Source organism: Prorops nasuta, unplaced genomic scaffold (genome assembly GCF_024137725.1).
Source record: "Prorops nasuta isolate Cenicafe-Biocafe unplaced genomic scaffold, Cenicafe_Pnas_1.2 PNAS00008, whole genome shotgun sequence".
NCBI lineage: Eukaryota > Metazoa > Arthropoda > Insecta > Hymenoptera > Bethylidae > Prorops > Prorops nasuta.
This window is the reverse complement of record NW_027116805.1, coordinates 2,747,412-2,763,812: the sequence shown is the minus strand read 5'-3', so window position 1 is coordinate 2,763,812 and position 16,401 is coordinate 2,747,412. Positions and strand designations below refer to the sequence as shown.

The 16,401-nt window shown below is 32.2% G+C and overlaps 1 protein-coding gene and 1 long non-coding RNA gene across 3 annotated transcripts in view; both read left to right on the top strand.

Moving 5' to 3' along the window:
• Positions 1–16,401, top strand: part of LOC136775675 (leucine-rich repeat-containing protein 24-like) — a 178,154-nt gene that overhangs the window by 107,035 nt on the left and 54,718 nt on the right. The window lies entirely within an intron of this gene.
• On the top strand, positions 472–1,020 carry LOC136775734 (uncharacterized). The gene is made up of 3 exons (XR_010822986.1): positions 472–651; positions 724–827; positions 890–1,020. It is a non-coding gene; the product is annotated as an uncharacterized lncRNA (long non-coding RNA).

Here is a 16,401-nt window from a genome sequence, read left to right as displayed (position 1 = left end):
GGGTCACTCCAACAATATTTCCCACTTTTACCACTTCTATCACTTTACGTCGCGCATGAAAAAATCACGAGCGAATTAAATAACGATTCTCCCAATAATATATATGTTCTATTGTCTCACAGTGTGTCCTATGGGAAACACATACTGCCATGAACTTGGAATTCAATAAAATACCTGACCCTGTAAATGATGAAATTTTTATTGTAAAGATTCTGGTACATATATGGTTTTTCTGATAACATGGGGGATTTAAAAAAATTATTATTATCAAGTAGTACTGTTTAATGTTTAGCTCCGCTAGAAATATCGAATTTAATTTTTGCTATTAATTCAGATTTTTTTGCAATAAAATTATTTTTCAATACTTATTGGAACGTAAACCACCAGTGATTGCTGAGGTAGAATCATAAAAATTTATAGCCTAACGCGCACGAAGATTAAATGCTTTTGGTAAGTTTTTAAATGTGACATTCTTCACTAACTTTTAAGGCTTTTTCTAATCACATTTCAGTGCAGAATCATATCATGAAATCCACTTTTTTCGTTTTGCTTCTTTTTATTTGTTATGTCCACTCGGATACCAATTCAGCGGTTCAACCTATGGGTATGGACGAATTCAAAAGTATTTGTGAACAAAGATTCAAAGAAACGGTAAGTTAATGATACAAAAAATTCAAAATAATTATTTTCATAATCGCTGCTGAATAATTACAATTTATTTAGGCTGAAAGTCAAACAAAAAGTCATCAGAAAGTTCCAGAAATGGTCGATTTCTTACGATCTTGTACTAGTACTTTATATAACATCCGAGAAAATGTGTTGACTCAGTAAGATAAAAAATAATTATATAATTATAGATATTAAAATAATTTTATCTTTCTTTCCTTAGATTAAATCAACGAGGAGAGTAAGCCATAAAAAGAAAAAAAGCTGCTTTTGGTCACTACACTATTATATTTGTGTGTTGTATACTGACTTTTGCAATAAATGTAACAAAAATAAAAATATTTTGAAGTAAAATTTTTCCTATGCCTTTTGTATTGTCATATGTGTTTTTTCAAATTATTAAATAACAAATAACCCAAAAAGAAGGGAATAAGCTTTTGATTTCAAGACCAATAAATGAAATCAATTCCTCTTTCAGTAATGATAGCTCGAATACCTGTAAAATAAATAAAAACTAGTTTCTTCTATATGTATCATGGGCTAAACGAGTATGAAATTGAATGCAAACAAATTTCTCTTCTTCAAAATTTCAAACATTTATAAATATTAGTATTGCCTGCTTTCTTAGTGATATAATATCTGTGAAACTACAACAGTAATTTCTTAGGAAATCAAACAAACCCTTCGAAATTAAAGATTGAGTAAAATTGGTGATTTTGTAGAAGTTTCAGCATTCAGTGGTAATATTTTAGATCATCGCTACACGTAAATTTTGATGCGAAGGGACTAAGTACAAAATTAATAATTTTTCAAACCCTCACTTCCTGCAGTCTAGTTTCTGTGAATTGTTATTATATTCTTTTAATTCTAATCATAGTTCATTTAAAACTGTTGCGATTGGCTATTCGCTACATACAATATTAACATAAGAATATAAGCTGTCGGGTGTACTCATCAGCCTTATTTAGCAAATTTAAGGAGAGAGACGATAAAAGTACTATTAAAGTTAAAGCTTGGGTTGTTTGGGACGAGAAAATACAACGAAAATATTAATGCAGATACTATAACTGCACCTGTGGAAAATTCCTTTGAAAAACTTTCGAAAATAATAAAATATTAGATATAGTATATAATAGTTCAAATTAAATTTTATCGTTTCATTTTTATACAAATATCTACATATTTTTACATAAAAAGAAAGTATACGTCACTTCTTTAAATTGTGATTGGTCTTCGAATAGAAATCCGCGTTCTGAACTGAATCAGCTATAATTGCGAAATAGCGAAGTCTATAAAAAAAACGAAGATAAACTACGGTAAAAGTACATTTCCTTATTTTTACTCATATTTTATTTCACAAGTCGATCTTTTCACGGCGTTTGTGTATTATATACGAATAGATAAAGTTGATCATGGTGAGGTGAAATAATAAAAATTTATTATTTATCCACAGATAAAATATTTTTCGTGAGCTTTTAAATACGATGTTCTTTAATAGTTTTAAGATTCTTCTAGTCATTTGAAAGTGGTGAATCTGTTTCATGAAGTCCACTTTTATAATCATTCTTCTTTTTGTTGGGTATGTAAACTCGCATATCAATTTATTGGATTCATCTATTGATATGGACCAAATTAATCATATCTGTGAAAATAGAATTAGGGAAAAAGTAAGTTGAATCAAAAAATATAAAAAAATTAATATTCTTTTAACTACTAGTGAACTATTTTATTTTCATTACTTTATAAAACAGGTTTCAGATCCTAAAGAGATTCGAAAGAGGGACGATTATTTAAAATGTGTCGCTGATTTATATGAGACCCAAAAAGCAGTATTAAACCTGTAAGATGAAAAACAATTATTCATTGATGTTAAAGAATAATAATCTTATTTTTTTTTTCATAATAGCATGATAGGAGGAAGCTAATTCATATACAGAAAAAATTGCTATATTTGATCACAAAACTAATTTACACTGCGCATAGTATTAGGTACTACAACACTATATTTTACTTTATTTTAACCATGTATATATATATATATATATATATATATATATATATATAAATAATACTCCAAATTAATACAAACAAAAATATTCTACAAATTTTAGTTTACTATAGCTCACGTGCACCAAGGTTTTACTAAATTTTTAATTTTTGTGAAGATACAAAGAAACGGAAAAAAATAATAGTATTTTATAGCATTTTTTATAACACTAACCTTGAAACTATCAACTCCCTTCGTATCTTTCACTTTTATTTAACCAATTTAAGATAGAGCGCTCAAGTTGCTATAAAAATAGTAATATTGGAAATGTTTGAGGTGAAAAAATTATATTGAAAATATTAATGCAAATTATGACACAGTGGTGGAAAATTCTTTAATTAAATAGCCGTTTTAAAATAACAATAATTTTATGTATCAATATTCAAAACAAAATTTTATTTATTCCGTTTTTATATAAGTCCATATACATATACATATTGCGCATAAAAAAAGGGTGTCTCTTTACTATCTTGTACAAGTACTAGTATACCTGTAGGAGTTTGTGTTCCACAGTAAATCAATTATAACAGAAAAATCGGAAAAACGCTGTAGGAGGCGGAAATAAACAACAGTAGAATAAAAATGTCTAATTTTAATTAATTAATATTAGAAGAAACTAATTTTGACAAAACATGAACAAAATAATAAAATTACCCACTTGTTTATACGCGTAAGATTAAAAAATATCTTAATGATAAAAATGAGACGATTTAATCTTTTTTATATATAAATTATCTTGATATTATATTTTACTGTCCACAAAGTTTTCTTACAATAACAGTCTTTATCGCATTGCTTATGGATAAAAATTATCATACTTGGTATACTGTAAAAAAATAGGAATATTATGCGATTGTGAAAATTTGATGTATACGAGTAGGTATATATTTAAATTCTGTATGAAATCTGCTTATACTTGATTATTTTAAAGGTCCGTTATAATTGAGAGTGTATCATGAAATCATTTTTGTTCATTCTTTTTCTTTTCGTTTGTTATGTAAACTCAAATAATGAGTATACTGTATCAAGAGAATATAAGAAAGCAATAGATATGTGTAGCAAACAATTGATCGTAAAGGTTATTACTACCTAAATATAATCTATAAGCTTTCAAATGTATTTTCAATATTACTAATATTTAATACAATACTTTTATTAGTATCCGGTTAAGGCAGATCGTCCAAAAGAAAAGGCCTTGCTAGATTTCTACCACTCGTGTGCCCCTTGGATACTTTAGATGAAATGATAAGAAGATATATTAGAACTTCAAAAAAGCCAGACAGTAAGTTGTACTGAAATATATTGTTTATATAATGTGAGAGTTGTTATAATTATTATAAAATAAATGACTTAAATGCAAACAAGTTTTCATATGTATTTCCTTAAGTTTCAAAATCTTTCAGTCACGTAGTGTAATCAAAAAATTGTATACCTTGTATAAAATTTGTGTCATATAACAATTAGTGATTTTAAATATTTTGTACTTTATTGATACTTAATTTCTGAATTTATGAAATGAAACCTTTATTCTACTTAGTGACAAAAATATTCTTTTACCAATTCAATGGCTTTGAACTTGGGTTTTAAGTGATGACCACGGTTTACAATTATTTTTGCATGCATCAAATTCAATAACTGTAATCATTGTTTTTGCGATATATGCAAAATACATGAAACAGGCTGATGATAATTCAATAAAAACCAAAATTGGTACAAAAGCTTTATAAAAGATAGGTGATAATTCCTTACCTAACAATTTACTAAACTGAATATAGGAAAGGTTTCTACAATTATTAAAACATGAAATATTAATATTTAAAATCAATTCGAAAATAGTTTTTCTAATTCTTGTTGAAGAATTAAGATTAATGTGTCTCTCCCTTTCTCTCTCTTATGAAAAACTAAAATTTTAATTTATGTAACACACGTTCAATACAACTGCACCTAAAATTTATCGTACTATGTTTATACCATATAGGTTATATAAATTATAGACTCTAATAAAACTTGATTTATTTTTACCGTAAAGCTTAGAATTATTCAATGCACAGTACTCGCAAGAATTTTGATTTCTGTGCAGCAAATATCCCGTAACGATATACACATTGGTTATTTTATGAAAGGGGAGAAGGTATAAAAATAAAAGAAAGTATAAAAGATTAATTCGTTGAATAATATAAGTTGAGGGTTACCCAAGTTTTAATATAAACCTGCTCCTTGCATATACCAGCCGGGCATTACAAATCAGTAAGCTTCGAACTGAAACGCAATTTATGGACGGAAATCGAAATTCCCAACCTGGTTGAATTTTCGTGATTTAAGGTTTCCATTATTTCAAAATTTCACCAAGTATAATTATCATAACAATTCCCAATGAACGGAGATTCTTACTTTACAATGATAGTTTATATTAAAATTTAACTAATAAGTATACTCTCTAGTTTAGGTTTATTCATTCGTGATCAATTTAAATCAATGGAAGAATTATTGGTTATAACAATTTTAATAAAACGTCACGTTTATTTTTCGTGAGATTTTAAACATAATGTAGTCTCTTCTAAAAAAACTACAAAAGCTTTGTTTAAAAAATTAGCAAAATTATTTTTGCATATAGCATACACCAAAAATGGAGAATCAAACTTCTGAATGAATTTGAAGCGAAAATTGGACGTGGTAAAGGAGCATGAAAGGCTATTGAATCCCAGAAAAGGCTTCGTATTTCTTATAAAAAGCTGAAGGATTTTGAGCGGAAGTCTGGTCCTAGCTAGACATTTTGGTTCTGTACAGAAGGATATGTGACCAAGCCGAATTAAGCCTGGGGCGAACCGGCGAACTGGACGAGAGCCGATGTCCTAGAGGCCACAGTCAGAGGCCTCAAAGGGAACACCGATGAGAAACAAAGTTCATCCTCAACCGTTTGCATTACCCTCAAAATGTTTTTGAAGCTTTGCTTTCAGCGAACTATCTTCCTTCTGCTTCCGTTTCTCTCCTAAAATTTTCTTTACCAATGATCAAACAAAACCATTAATTTCTTTTTTTTTTTAATAACATCTTGAAAAGTTGATACGAAAAAATATTTAATTCAGATTATAGAATGATTTCTGGTGCAAAATACTAAATTTAATCGAATCCTTTTGTTATTCCCATCTAGAGTTATTATTTGGCCCATAGCAATGTCATTTATAATAATGTTTCAATCAAAAGGGTAGATTACAATAACGGAAGTTAATTGGATTTAAAATAAATTCCTGATTTGCTAATCTAAAGCGCTTTTCGAACGAGAAATTATTTCGTTATAGCTAAACGTAGTTTAAATAGTGGAGAAAAAGCTGGCCATTTTTTTATTTGTACGTTCCAATTGTAATTTGCCACACCTGTGTTTTTAATAGCGGAGATTGCAGGAGCATAGGAAAGTTCCCGTGAATCCTGGGACGAATATTAGTAATTTCCTTTTCGCTAATAAATTTCCGTGCTCGGGCCGATGAGTAGTGGGGCGAGGAAAAAAATTCCCACCCAAGCTTGGCACGTACTTTCACATTTTTCTCTGTTCATTAAGCTCCAAGTTTCTAGACGGAGGCAACTTTCCTGGCAAGGATTAGCGCGCCACGAATTCCGCGGACAAAGGAAACACAACCACCGGCTGCCTCACAACTGACTTCATAAGTCGGCGAAATGCAAGACTCTAAAATTTCACTTAAAACGGGTCGCAAACGGAATTTGTCCAAGGTTTAAATCGTGCGCGAGTCTTTTCAAAATAGCAGAGAGCAGGAAATATCCCGCGAAAGATTTGTAAAAATAAATGCAAGATCATTTGCGCGAAGAGTTTGAAACGTTCACTTCGATTGAGAAATTTTCGTAAATAAACGATTAATATTTTTATCGATGTTAAATTCAACAAAAAGTTTATTAATTCAATTGGTATTTTAAGTTATAAGCCAAATGAAATGGATTTCATCTCCCTGTTCGAAAAAATTCGAAAAGTTTCCTGAATATTTCGAAGGATTTTCTCACCAATGCACATCGCAGCCAGTGATATAACAATTAATTAACCAAATATCAATTATCTGTAATGACCAGTCACAAAAAGCGCCTGAGCCGCTGCTGCGTTTAAGTGCACTAAGTGACAATGCAATAATTAATTTCAGCCATTACGACTGATCCGGCAAAAGGCATTGGTCTGCCAATGGCTAAAAAATACCGAGCTTTCCAGTAGTTCAATGCGAATCGATAAAACAACTCGGTGTATCGCGAGCCTGCAGATGTCTTCCGGACCCAGCAGCGACATTCATGAAATTCGAACGGCCATTTTTCAACGCTCGCCAGAAATTATTGGCACGTCCGCTTCGCGCCTGAAAAATTATACGAGTTTCACGCTAATTACTTCCGCGACTCAAATCCCGCAGCGAGCATTGGCGATTATGAGGATTTCTAAGTTGCATTTTTATTCGGTCTTCTTTCATTTTTATCCAAATTATCCTGCTACTTAAATTCAGTGAAAAGGGCGCTCATTAATCAGACGTATCTCCTAGATCCCATTCTGTAATCTTTATTGAGAGAAATACGTCACAGTTAAATGAAGCTTTCAGAAGTAAATAAATGTTTTTTGTGAAGATTCTAAGAGCATTATTTATATTTAATTATTTAAAACCTACATATTACTACTATTATATCCATAAATTATTTTATATTTAGTCACTATTATGACCATATACCAATTATCACTATACCCATTGTATATTGTTCATCCCTTAAATATTTATGTTATTACCTGTAACTGTGCTTCAAAATTGTCTCGATAAGTAACATTATGCATAGTTTGAAATATTTCAAAACAAGTCGCAGCGTTTATCAGAAAAATCTTAGCAATAATGGATGGTTTGGTATAATTGAAAAATTCTCTTTTAGCTAGAATACCGCGTCCGTTCAATTACAGGAATGGCCAATGCTGTGATTCGACAATGTTCTGATTCTGGAAAGCTATCAAAGTCAGCTATTCCGAAGAGCCCTGTCTCTCTCTCTCTCTCCCCTCTCCCTCTTTCTCTCTTTCTCTCTTTCTCTCTTGACTTTTCCAATAATTTGCTTCCTAGTTGCACAGGGTCCCCGTTTGAAAGGATACGAAACGGCTAAGAAGATGAAGAAACGGAGCTGCTCAGATGGATTCCGAAACAGTTCAGATGACTGTGCATTCACAAAGCGACTTTGGTCTGTCTCAGTTCAGCCAATGAATTTTCCAAATTTACTCTTCCAAACTTGTATTATAATAAAATCTTGATTAAAAACTAGAAACATGGCAAACATTCCACTGCCTGATTATTACGCTTTCGTAAATATGCCTTTTCAATATATGAGTAGGTATATACATAAATGTCACCAGCACAATTCTGACATAATTAATCCCTCTTTATAAACTAATCATTTTTTCCCCAGCAATTAGATATTTTTATGAGCTGCTACGAGTTGAAGTTTACATTCTTATATTTAAAAGTAAGTAAATCTATTTGGATTGACAAGGATATTGTTATGAGTAGCCAAAGTATTATACTACTTACTTTAATTTACTATTTACTAGAATAGATATGCACCAAAATAGCAATTAAAGGAACAGAGCATGCTTTTAATCTTTTTATTCAAAAACGCGAAACTAGTCTCACCAAGTACTTTAGATCTCTTGGATCCTTTTCACATCTTGCTTCTTCCAACTATTTTGTCGTTTGAACTTTGCTCAAAAGATGTGAAACTCTGAGGAAAAGGCGAGTCCCACGTTCAAACGAATGTTCAAGGTTATTCTGAAAATTCCAGAACGACATTCTGAATTAATTGCACCAATGATTTCCCTTAAAGTAATGAGAACGCCAAAAAACGTTTTCAAGATACAACGTTTAGCTTTTATGCTTTGCTACGCAAAGAAATTTAACAGCTGTTGCCGCATATATAGTACTTTTTTTGCAAAAAAGTATATACTAAAATCACAAAAAGATATATTAATCTTTAAGAATTAATAATAACCCCTTCCACACTAATGAATTCAGTAATTTTATAAGGTTACATAGTAAAGACCTACTTCAATTTTAACCCTTACAATTTATCACAGGTGAGTGCCTTTACCTTAACTATTTATGCTTGTGCATCAATAATTAAAATTATTGTACGGAGAGATCCAGAATGGACTAAATTACCAAACTATTCTACTCTCTAAATATTAATCGCGGTATAGATACCTCTCCTAAAATTAACTATACGCAGGACTTAGTTATGTTAATAATTAAAATTAGATTACCCAATAATCAATGTTTATACGTAGAGAAATGAACAAGTGCATGAATATAATCATAGTTTCGAGTAGTAAAGTTTATTATAATTAGATAAATATTAATATTCTTTTTCACATTGAATTTGGCAGCAATTATTATTCATTATATGTTACTACGAATAACATTACAATATAAATAAGCACACAAGTTTGTTGTGAAATTTTTGGGAATTGTTAAATGAAAGGAAATGCAAAATGTGTAAAATGACTCACACTTTTAGTTAGTCTAGTCCACTACTCAGTGGCTCACATTTAAAGTAATTTCAAGCAATTCTAGCCTGAGTGGAAAATACGCACTAACTACTAGCTAGAACCGCAAAATGACGCGAATTTCGATAGGTTCAAACAGCGCTCGAGCCAAAATATGCTTCTGTAGTCTGTTCTACTTGGCAGTATTAGTAGTACTTGTGCTACCAGTCAGGAACAAGTTTCATCTTTATTGCAACGGCAGCTGCGTAATAAGCAGGAAACATCGTAAATGAAACTTCAAATTTCCAGATAAGCTAATGCTTCCTGCAAAAAATTACATCTGCCCTTAAACTTACGTAAACCACTCACTCGTACAGGCTGTCCAAGAACTAAAAGATACATTTATACCTATTATTTGCAATTCTAGAAATTTAAACCTTACTTAATACAACATTAATTTTTATACAAATAATTAATTTTCTGGTGCCACTCAGAATCACATGTTACAAATTCGTGTGTTAGTTAAAAGACATGCTGCATTACTTGATTAATCATTTAATTCGAGTAGTTTTTCAAAATCTTTTTTCTTTTTTTAATCAACTCGATCAAACAATTACCATAGTCTGACTTTTTCTCATACGTGTAGTGAATAATAGTATTAGTCTAGAAAGTGTGATTTCATTTAAAAAAATTTTTAATTTTCTCTTTATCTCTTCACAGTACAGACAATATCCGTTCAATAAAATTGAGGTGGGATGAAAGTTCGAATTGCGTAACCATTAATTTATACCATTTGAAGTATCCGATGTGTGAACTCACAGATTTTTCAAGATTCAATGAAAGACCAGGTCGTTGAAGCTAAATACCTTGGTAGTATTCAAATAAGAGGGAAGGGGCAGCCTCAACGAAATTTCTAACGCGTAGAAATATGAAATACTATTATAATTAGGAAAGGAAATCTAGGCGTTACGGCAAGCGACAATAACGACTGCAGATTTTGCTTGCCGCAAAGTGGCTAATTGCTGTTTTCACCTAAACAACGCGAGATATTCTACAGCTTTATTAATTAATTCTCGTTAAACTCTTTTATTGTGTTTTAAGCTCACTCAAGAAAAAAATAGGGAAACCGTTCTAAAATAGCAAAATCTTCAAATGCTTTAAACCAAATTTTCTCTCTTTTAAAAGATACAAAATGTCTATTGTTCCTTTATTCATAAGCTTAAATAAATGTATGAGCTGAAGGATTTCACGATAGTGCATATAAAGCAACTGGCCATAAAAAAATCAACTACAAACATCAGATTTATGATTTTTTCTTGGATGATAAAATAATTTTAATACCTTTCATGAATCTCTTTACGGTTTCAATTTAGTTGTGTTTTTTAAAAGGGACCTCACCTTTTATTCGTACATCTGCGTGATAAATGGATAAATGAGAATGGAATCCAAGTGCTTGATGCAAACAGCCGATAACTTAGACACTAGTTATGTTCATGAAACACGAAGCATTCTTTGCAAATGACGTGAAATTATTTCACTTCGTTTACCGCCATCTTCCAAGAAGCTGGCTCGTTAAAGCGTCAGATTTGTATTTGTCTCGGAAACTCTACTAGAAGGAGACTTCAGCTTGATACGAACAGAAGTGCAACCTGCTTGACTTTATCTGGAAAAGGAAAAATTTCGTCAAGAGGAAAGTATTAGCATACAATTTTCCTTCAACAATTTTTTGTTAGAAAAGAGCTACAATTTTCTTAAATATCAGCTATACAAATAAAAAGGCATGTGTACTATCAACAAATTTTTTTTTTTTAAGAAATTCATTGTTATTACGCAATTGAATCTTCAATTTATTTTGAAAATTCGATGGAAGAAATAAAGATAAGGTTTGAATTTAGCTATGAATTTGCTGACTCTTTGACTGAAGTGGCGACGTTAGAAGTGAGGAAACCCTCGTGGAATTTTTCCTGACGTGTCCAGCTGAATTTTCAACTCTCACATTCCAAAGCAAATAAGAAAGTGACTGAAGGGACTGACGGTCCTCGCAATGACGTATACCGAAAGATCGATTCTGGAAGCCCAATAGACAGCAAGTGGTTTTTCTCGACCCTTTTCTCCTTCAGGGCTTGCTCGGAATTCTCACTGTACCATTAATGGGTATTCTGTGGTTTTGCTTAAAGTTTGAGTTCGACCAAATTTAGCTACGTTGTATAGCTTCGTACAAACGACCTGTATTGGCTTAAAAAATATTAATCAATTTAGCATTAAACATGTCGACAACTTTTTACAAACGTTGCTTAAATTCATATTTTAATCTATTTGGCAAATGAGGACTCGGAAATTTTGACACTTTTCAGTTGTTTCTATATTAGTCAGCAATAACAAATTCATATTAATGAGACAATAATCAACAGTTAAAAAGTAAAAAAATCTCCGAGCCCCGTGATAAATGACAACGAAAGGTTAATAATAGTTTTCTTTTTTTAAAATTCCATCTTTATTGATCTATAATATTCTTGAAAGTTCTTCCTTTACCTTCTTATTTTCCATAAGGTTGAGTGATTTCCTTCTCCCTAATAAGAGAAATTTATTTGCCCATTAATGAAAGGTTATAAAAAGGGGTATAGGTTATAAATGCCAGGATGAGCTGTCAAGTTGATCCACAGGAATCCAGGACGTAATTCAGGCTTAATTGCACCGATGAATTCGCCAACAGTGATCGTGACGCGGAAGAAGCCATTCCTACCTCCCGCACGTCACACCCCCTCATGGACGAGAAACTTGAGAAGCTCGCAGTAGACAGTGATTAATTTCTGGAGTAAGCTATTAATTAATGTCCGGTAGTCTTCTAGATGTCCCCAGCCAACTTATGATCGCGAAACTTTGCTCGGCCAAGATTTTTCTTACGAAAGATAAAGTCAGCCATCCTAGATTCTCATTCGTATTGTGCCGACTAAGTAAAGGACTCTGACCCCTAGCACAGGAAGTTTTCACCGAGACAAATACAAATCTTATCCCTCCCTTCCAGCATTACATCGATCGGTTAAGGCATTCTCGAGAAATGATAGTTAAATTTATTCAAAGAGAGTAATTACTCATATGTAGTTTTACATTAGCTACACGAAATTGATTATAAAAACAGTTGTTATTCATCATGAATTTATTTCACATCTCTTATTGAATAAAATTAAACAATTCTACATAATGCGATTTGAATAAACTTCAGTTAAATTCTGAGCAGATCATTCTGAAAATTGGTTATCTAAATACACCTACTCAGAGGTATTGGAAAAATCTGATTTGGTACCAAATTGGCATGGAGCATGAACTGAATTTCTAATGTGCCCAGGTCTCTTGATACCAGAACTGCCCTTATTTGCAAATTATTCCAAAGAATAGAAAAATTAGGTTTTTCAAGACTAACAAATCCCCAAACGTTACAAGATAAGTTTTACCATTTCTCTGTATTTGTAAAATTTTCTTTTAAAGAAAAAAGTTGTTAACATTTGTTTCTATCTGCAAATCATATAACGCTCTATGCTAATATATCATTATTAATTTCACCGAGATATCAAGCAGATTACAGAAATTCGCATTCTTTAATTACGTAAATTAAAACTCCTAGCTGTTCCGGGAGAGGAAATATGGAGCAATTTATTATAAGATTTTAGTGCACCGCTAAACTTTGCCATAAACACATTTTCAGCTTTCTTTTTGCTTGCCTGCACATAATCCGACATGTTTTTTGCAATTATACGACACAATCGAGTTAACTGAAGCTTCTCGCGGTCTTCGTGGCCGTAATGATCTTGAATGTTATTATTATGCGACGATTTGCGGGTGGTAAAAATTTTCTTGCGCGCTTCGCGGAATAGAACTTTTAGTTTAGCTTAAATTGTAACGAGAATTATCCGGGATAAGACGTAGTAATCACGGAAATTGTTTTTTGTGATAGTAGTGTATGATAGCGAAACCTCGCTAAATAAATAAAAATTAATACAACCGCAATTAAATCGAAAACTACGATATTCCATGAACAAATAGTAAACGTATCATATAAAACCTGATAACAACGGAAAGCTCCAGAGGTTCTAATATGTAGATCGTGTGATCCTCGGCAGAAATATACTTTGCAATTTTTTATTCGATAAATAAAAGCAAAAATCTATGAAAAGACTGGTAAGCAATCTCGTCGAGTCAATAAACAAACACCATTAGAGAAAAAAACGACTCTCATCCTTGGATCGTCTTTATCTCACGCACGAAAGCATAAAAATTTTAGGTTAGTTCGGATCGGAGTAGCAATTCGCAGTGGGATGCTCGGCAATCGTAAGAAATGCTTTTTAGGAATAGAGGGTTGGGTAAGAAGAGAAGTTTCGTGAGGGAGAGATAGGAGGGTTGAAAGCTGGAAGAGTGGATGAGAGCGGCAGAGGGATGAAGGGAGAAGAGAGGGAAGGGGGAGGGGGCAAGGAAGGGTGACTGTAGAGGAGAGGGGATGGAGAACTAGGTATGTAGTGGGGGAGGGGTAAGAGAAACAAGTGGTGGACGAGGGAGGGTATGTAAGGGCAGAAGGAAAAGGAGATTGACTACTGTCGGTACATAAATGCATGCGAGACTCGCAGAAATCTAAAAGATTTTCCCCAACGTTTTCTGGTTTTTACGTAACCGCGTAGAGATCGAGCGAGCACTCATTTCTCGTTGGGCTAAAGTGCGCTGTCGACCTCGATACTCCCTCGCCACCCCCTCCTCTCTTCTCATCCAACCCCCTGGTCTCTCTTTCATCACCATTTCATAAAAACTGAGAAGGCGCGGTGAATTACGAGCGGCCCATGGAACTCGTCAAGGGCGTTTAAGAAAACCCAGGTGTACCTGTGCTTCTGAAGGACACAAAACTGCAAAAAATAACTCGGACGAGGATACCGAGCGAGTCCCAAACTGAAAAATAAATTTTTAATTGCTATATCGAGTTTTAACTCCAAGCATTTTCAAACTTGATCCTCTTGTATTAATCCTTTTTTAATTAATTTTAACGGGGTAATAGCAAACTTAATTCTCGTTAATCGCAATTAATTATTTTCCACCGAATATGACTTATCAGCAACTATATTTGATGAGATTATAAATAAATCAAAATTATTTCGTTATTGAAAAGTAATGACTTTTATTTGAAAAGCTATTTTTTCCGACGTTATAGTATCATCCGATCATTAACAATAAGTGGAAAAACTCGGAATTATTGCCAATTAAATTTAATTCAGTCAAAATCCGAATAAATCAAAAGTTACAACTCGACGTAAGAGCAAAACTATAAAACATAACCTTATAGCCATAAAATAAAGTGGCGGGCAAATATATGATATAAGATCCATAAAGCAAATGCGACAAAATTTATAGGTTTACAAGGATAGAATCGATGTTCGTGCACATAGAATAAAGTGAACAATGTAGAATTTATAATTACCACTGGAAAATACTAAGCTTAATACCGAAATTTCGTAGAGTAATGATAATTCCATACCAATCAGACACACACAAGAACCGTTCTATAATATAAATAAGAAATGGTATAATTCACGTACAGTTTATTTTTCAGTCTTGATTTATAATCCTGCATAAGACAGCTAGGATATGTTATAGTCTCTTTTATTATATTCGTCATATTCAAATTTAATTTTGTTTTTTCAATATTTTTTTAGTTCAGTTTATATTTAAAATTTTGATGAATATGTGCACAATTTATTGCCAGTGAATTTAACCAAGATTTGTTTTTCACTTTTCTTCTTAGTTAGTATATAAGTATCGATCGATCAATATGTTCCCATAATTCTGTTCAAGTTTATTCATTATTCACCATTATTTAAGAGAAATTGCTTTCTAGTTTCCTGACGTTATATGGTATTATTTTTAAAAGCTGATCGATTGTCTTGCTATGTTCTACTTGGAATGATCTTTTTGCGTGTTGCATTTTTGCTCGAGCTCCTCGGTTATTATACATATTTTGAATGTATAGGCTATTTTCGACTTGTAGCGTTGATGTAACACCAATAGGTAACCTTGCAAACACTGTAGCGTATCATGTTCCATCGTTTTTGATACCCAAATTCGATACCGCACTCTAGATTATTAATGTTAACTGTATATTATCACAATAATACAAAGTATAATTTATTAATTGCAGGAGAAATCAGGTTTGTGTAAGGAGAGAAGTCTAATCTATTTCCACGTCATAATTCCTGATGCATGTGATTCGAAGTGTTAATGGAATTTACGACTGGGCGTTTCTCTCTTTAAGCAAAAACATTAACGAACCAGTGCCAACTGAGCCGTTCAGCCTCATACACCGTTTCATTTCAGCTTTTTTACTTAAAGGATAATGCATGACTTTTTGTGATTTAGCCCAGTATCCTCGCTAAAAGGCTAGCTACAGGTTGATTCAAAACAAAGCCACGCCCTTTTCAGAGACCTGAAAGAAATCATTGAGTTAACGATGTAGTGCTAACTAATCGTGAATTTTACACGAAATTTCATTACCACCCTTGATTTTACTAAAGGAAATTATGCGAGCAGGTTTTTGCTTTCTGTAACTCGTCTTTCTTATAGGAACGGTCAGTTTGGTACCACATACATGAATACAGGATGATTTGAAGGTTATTATAGTCCTATATAATTTCAGAAATAATTAAAAAATATTAAAAACTTGAAATAATATGAAATTTTCAAAATATAATAAATATTTTTGTTGAACATTTTTCAGTACTGCAATTCTAATTTATGTTGTCAATCAATAAAATTGAGGTTATTTTTTAAGATCTTCATAATGGTTTACCGGCGTTTTTGTAAAAAAACTCATAGAGCCGAAAAAATCTGACAAATGCAGAAGTTGTTTGTTTAACTGCAGAAATGACGTTGGAGACCAACAGAGTAGAGGACACTTATGACGATGCAGTTGAATTTCTGTGTACGAGGAAAAAAACTAGACATTTTGGGAGCAGTAAGGCGGGGAAGTGAAAGTAGAAAGAGTGAAAGAGAGAAAAGGAGGGAGCTATAAACGAGAAGGAGAGATGTAAAATGCGGAAAATACCTTAGGTGGCCTTCTTGATATCGCATTTCAAGGAAAATAAATTACGCCTTTCAATGAATTATTCATATACGTGGCAATTGATAATCAATATAACTTAAATGAAATTATTCA